Source organism: Cupressus sempervirens, chromosome 9 (genome assembly GCF_028749045.1).
Source record: "Cupressus sempervirens isolate cs-2001-9-10 chromosome 9, ASM2874904v1, whole genome shotgun sequence".
Taxonomy (NCBI): Eukaryota; Viridiplantae; Streptophyta; class Pinopsida; order Cupressales; family Cupressaceae; genus Cupressus; species Cupressus sempervirens.
The window spans coordinates 34,224,321-34,230,280 of record NC_143126.1 but is presented as its reverse complement, the minus strand read 5'-3'; positions in this window follow the sequence as shown (position 1 = coordinate 34,230,280).

Below are 5,960 nucleotides of genomic sequence, written 5' to 3'. Positions count from 1 at the left end.
GGTACAATGCACATAGAACATATCTAAGGATAGTGCCTCTACAAAAACACTTTGCTAGGATTCGTACATTGCCTTTGGTTATAGCCCATACACCAGAACCATTAATGAGGAGACATTTTAATCCTAGGGCGTGAGAATTATATTTCACCTTGTGCAAAAATTTTGGGATGGATGAGGAGGAGCATATTAAATTCTCTATTACTCTTATGATGGCTTAGACACTACAATTTGGAATGAGTAGTATTGTTTATTTTGCTACTTTTCTTTCACAAGAAATTCATAATGGTTTGATGGGAATAACACAAGGAAAAGTAAATACACCCTTCTCTTGGTATTCATTTCTTATGCATATATGTTTGTTTAAGGGAGTCTCCTTTTTCTCCAAGGGTATGGAGTTAGAAGTAACAAGGGATGGAGAGAAGAATCTAGTTCAGCTATGGAGTGTTGACATGACCTCAGAGGCTAGAGATACTAGTTTTGTGAGGTTTGATAGATATTTTGCATCCAAGCTTAGACTACTCTTGAGAGGGGATAGCCCTAGGATTCCATAATCACTGCTAGAATTGGACAGACCCAAGGACCATAAAAAAGGGCTTTTGGTTATTCATAACTGGGGGGATATAATCCCATTTAATGTTTTCACAGTGATTAGAGTGTATGGCTTTCTAGATAAGCCTCATGTGCTACCTTTCCATGTGCCTCTAAAAATAGGGATATCAGAATTATTATGGAAAATTGGGACTATTGATGAAAGAGATTTTCCTAAGAAAGGTACTTTCTTCCTAGTTATCACTATGGCACATGATTTTGTTTTTGTCAAAAAGGGAAAGAGACATCTCAATTTTTTTCTAGATAGATACAACTTGGCAGAGTCTCATGCAAGATTTATTGATCCATAAGGATTTTATGATCTTTTAAGAGAAAGGACAAAAGCTGCCTGCCTAACATAGCAGGTTTATTTTCCTGAGGATGTTATAAGAAATATCTTTTCCTTACAAGAATAGGAAGTTAGGATGGAAAAAGGGATAGTGTTTAGTAAGACTTTGGAATTCATTAATGCCTTTGACCTTGGCTATGATTCATTGAAAGATAAAAAATACTGGAGAGCCAAAATGCACGCATTGATGAACAATTTTATTGTAATAATACAAACATATGCAAAAACTTATCCAAATAGAGCTATAGAAGTACAGAGAAGAATAAATAACACAAATATGGTAGCTCTTGGTCAATATACTTTGCAAAAGAGGGTAGGATATGTGATGGTACAACATGTACAATAGGTTGGGCTAGTGTACCAAAGAGACAAAAGTTGGAACAAGGATCCTCTTCTCATGTAGAAGAGTACTTCCCATGCTAGACCCCAATCTGAATAGATGATGAAGCATCCTTAAGGGAACAAATTAGAAAAATTGGTGGAGAAGGGGATGTTATTGTTACTACTAAAGACCTGGAAAGTGGAGAACCTCAAGAGAGTCTTGCACCCTCCTTGGAACTTACAATTGTTGAGTATAAAGTTAAGGAGATGGATTCAACAACTGCCTAGGCTTTTGAGAAGTTTATTAATGATAATTTTTTTGTTAAATCTAGAGCTTTTGCTCAATTTTTGTGGAGGAAAAATATAGGAAATTTTGAGAAAACGTGTGAGAAAATAAAAACAAAGTGACCTGGCAAACAAGACTTTGTTATTCAAGAAGAGGTAAAGGCCAATTTTTTGAGTGACTTTTCCCAATCCACAACTGAGACCAAGGGATAATTAGTCAAACAATTAGGAGTCTTTATTTTTCTAGAGTAGGGACATAGCTAATGCTATAATTTTTATTCAATTAGAAAGAAAAAATATGTATAGCAAAAAATAGAGGAAGAAGTATTACAGGCCCATAGGGGAGTCAAATTTAGTGATGATCACCAAGCCCTAGTGATCTAGTAAATTGAAAAAAGAGATAATACCCAAAATGTAAGAAATCTCTATTATAGAGCATGCTGGTATTAATGAATTAAGTAAAAGCTTTGATGAATTTGATGGGATTGCTATGGTAATAGAAAGAATGTCTATAATGATGAATTCTAGTAAGAATTTTGGATAGTATTTGATGTAAGGCAAAAAATTAGATTTTACAACAATAAATTTCATTTTACTTTTCTTGAAGATTTCCAAAGATGGTTAGCACTTGTTTGCATGGAATGTTTTAGCCTTAGTTAGCCACTGTTGCTAGGAACACTTGTAAATATATAGTAGAATAATGACCAAATCTGCTATATGGGAGACAAGTTGGGTCCAAATGGTTTGTACATGTAATTGTTAATAGAAATTTTCTAACCCTTAGGTTGTGTGAGTAATATCAATTTTGGTATTGAGAATTTTTTTGTTCAGTAGTTTTAAAACATCAATAGTGCCTACAACTCCATTTAAACCAATCCTATAGCAACTAATCTCCTAGACAAACTTAAGAAAATGACTATATAGGTTCCCTTAATGTATGTTCCTATGGAGATTCCCCTTTACAATAAAACTTTAATGGAAGCACGTACCAAGCAATCTTCTAGAATGGAAAATGATCCTCCTACTATCTATGTGTTGGGACAACTTTTTGATTTAATATTAAACAAAACCTTGATGCCTAAATATTCTAATCTAGAAACTCCTATCGTTACCATACATATAAATGGCATCCAAATTTAGAATGTTTTGATTGATTTAGGAGCATCAATTAATGTCATGACTAGAGAAGTCTTGTTAAGACTTAAGATTATTGGATTAAGTGATACTCCTATAATACTTTAGTTAGCAGGCAATTCAACTGTCAAACTTGATGGTATGATATAAGATATTATTGTAACCTTGGATTCTTTAGATTTTTGTTTAGACTTTATTTTCCTGTCACCAAGAGGCACCCTTGGAGGATATCCATTAATCTTACGATACCATGGTTGGCTACTATAGATGCATGAATTGCATGTTAATTAGGAAACATGAAAATATTAGATGGTACAAACAATAAAAAAATAACTCTATACTCTCTTGCACAACCTCAATTAGATATTGACAAAATTTTGTTACCTAGACATTGGTGATAATCCTTTAGAAGTTAATTCTATTCAACAGCTCATGATGCTAAAAATAAACTCTATTTTTGTATCCCAAGCAAAAGATGATATATTGGTAGCAATCCTTACTAATCAGTATGATTATAAGGAGTCTACTTTTGAAAATCCTACTAGCTCCTTGCAAACTATATTGCCTAAATGTGATGCACCTCAATCTTCTATAGCACCTGATTACCTTCATACATTACTACCCTATGAAATTAAATCTTCATCAATAGAAGAGATTTTAATGATGGACTGGGTAAAGAAACTAGAGATTGCTATAGGAAAATAGCTTAATATCAATAATGACCTTACTAAATCTTAGATGACAAGTACCATTAAACTATTGTAAGATAGTCAACAAGCTTTTGCATGAGACTATATGAACATGAAGGGTTTAGATCCTAGTCTTTATAGACATAGAATATTTATCAACTTAGAATGTAAGCCAGTGAGATAATCCCAGAGGAGGGTAAACCTTACATTGAAAGATATAGTCAAAGTAGAGTTACAAAAACTTCTTAACACTAGATTTATTTATCCTTATTTTGATAGCCAGTGGGTTTCAGCTTCATTTATTGTTCCAAAAAAAGGAGCACTTCCCTCTTCCATTCATTGATCAAGTACTAGATAACTTAGTGGGAAAAATACTTTTCTCATTTCTATATGGTTTCAATGGCTATAATCAAATCTAGATCTCTCCAAAAGATTGGGATAAGACAATGTTCACCTATCCACAGGGAATATTTTCTCACTCTCTCTTACCATTTGGATTATGCAATGCACCTACAACTTTTCAACAAGTGTTACTTAGCATATTTTTTGACATAGCTACTGATTGTGTTGAGATTTATATGGATGATTTCACCACTTATGCTGACACATTTGAACAAGCTCATGCTAACTTAGAGAAGGTGTTAAAAAGGTGTCAATAATATAACCTTTCTCTTAATAGTGAGAAGTGTCATTTCATGATGAAAGAAGGAGTTGTTCTTGGGCATTACCTTTCCTTTTTTGGAGCTCAAGTGGATCCTACAAACATTAATGTTGTTACTAATTTACCAACATCAACCAAGAAAATAGATGTTAGAAGTTTTCTTGGACATGCCTAATACTACAAGAGATTCATCAAAGATTTTAGTAAGCTTATTGCTCCTTTATATGATTTACTTAAAAAGTAAGTTGAATTTGAGTGGAAAAAAGACTATGAAACAACATTCTAGAAATTGTAGGATGTTTTGACAACAAAACCTATTCTTAGAGGACCTAATTGGAAGCTACCCTTCCACATTCATACTGATGCATTTGAAACTACTTTAGGGGCATTTTTCAGATAAAATGATATATTAGTAAGAATTTACAAGGTTTTGAGATGAATTATGCTATCACTTAAAAAAATGGCTTGTTATTGTGTATGCACTTAATAAATTTTGGTATTATATCACAAGCTATGAGATTTTTGTATACACTAACCACTCTACTAAAAAATACTTGATGAAGAAACGTACCATCTCTAGTAGATTAGCATGTTGGCTACTCCTCATGTAGGAGTTTAATGGAAATATAATAGATAAACCAGGCTAAGCCAATGTAGTAACATACTTTTTGTAATGACTTCAAGTACCTGATGATCCTATAGCCATACATGATAGTTTTCCTAATAAGCATCTATTTTCAATAGAAATTTATAACCCATGGTTTGCAAATATAGCAAATTACATTGCTACTAGAACAACATCACCACACTTTTTACCTAAGTAGCATTGTCTCTTAGTGGAAATAAGTTACAATTTCTCATGGATAGCTCGAGTGATGTTCTACAGTAGACTAGATCAAGTAACTCACTGGTGTGTAAGGGAAGATGAAACTGATGACATCCTAAGGGCATGCCATGATGAACCATGTGGGGTCATTTTGTAAAGAAGGGAATAGTTTAAAATATTTTAACAATTGGATACTACTGGCCTATTCTCCACAAAGATGCAACAAAGCATACAAGGTGATGTGATCAATGTTGATACATGGGAAGGCACACTTAAACTAGTGAAATGCCCCTATAGCCACAGGTAGTAGTCACACCTTTGTACAAATAGGGTATCAATTTTATCATTCCAATAGAACTCAATTCTCATGGAAAGTCATACATTTTAGTATGTACTGATTATGCAACTAAGTGGGTTGAACCACAAGATATGACACGTGCATGAGATCACAAAGTAGCCAATTTTCTATATGAATGCATATTCACTAGATTTGGAGTACCTAGGGAAATTTTTACGAATCAAAGAGCTCAATTCACATGAAACCTAATTGTAGAACTCATGAAGAAGTACATGATCCATCATGGTACATCTTCCCCATACCATCCTCAAGCTAATGGTCATGTAAAAATTAGAAATAGAGAAATCAAAGAAATCTTCACTAAAATAGTTATTATTCACAAATAGAACAAAGTTACCAAGCTTCCTGAAGCAATTTGGGCTATTAGGACTACATGAAAGAGCACCATTGCATTTACTCCATTTGAATTACTTTATGGAAAATCTGCTTCTATGCCTATAGAATTTGAATAGAAGACTCTAAAAACTACTTTAGAGCTAGATGTTGATCTTTCAAAGGATCAAGAAGACAGGTTACTACTACTCAATGTCCTTGATGAATACCATAAATCTACACTACACAATACAAAGATAGTCCAACAATAGTGGAAGAAATGGCATGATAAGTTGATCTATGACAAGAAGTTTTCTATTGTAGGCTAGGTCTTGCTATATGATTGTTGTTATTAGAAAATTCTAGGAAAATTCAAAATGTGTTGGCTAAGAATGTACAAAATTGTTTTTGTGTTTGAGAATTGTTTAGTACATCTC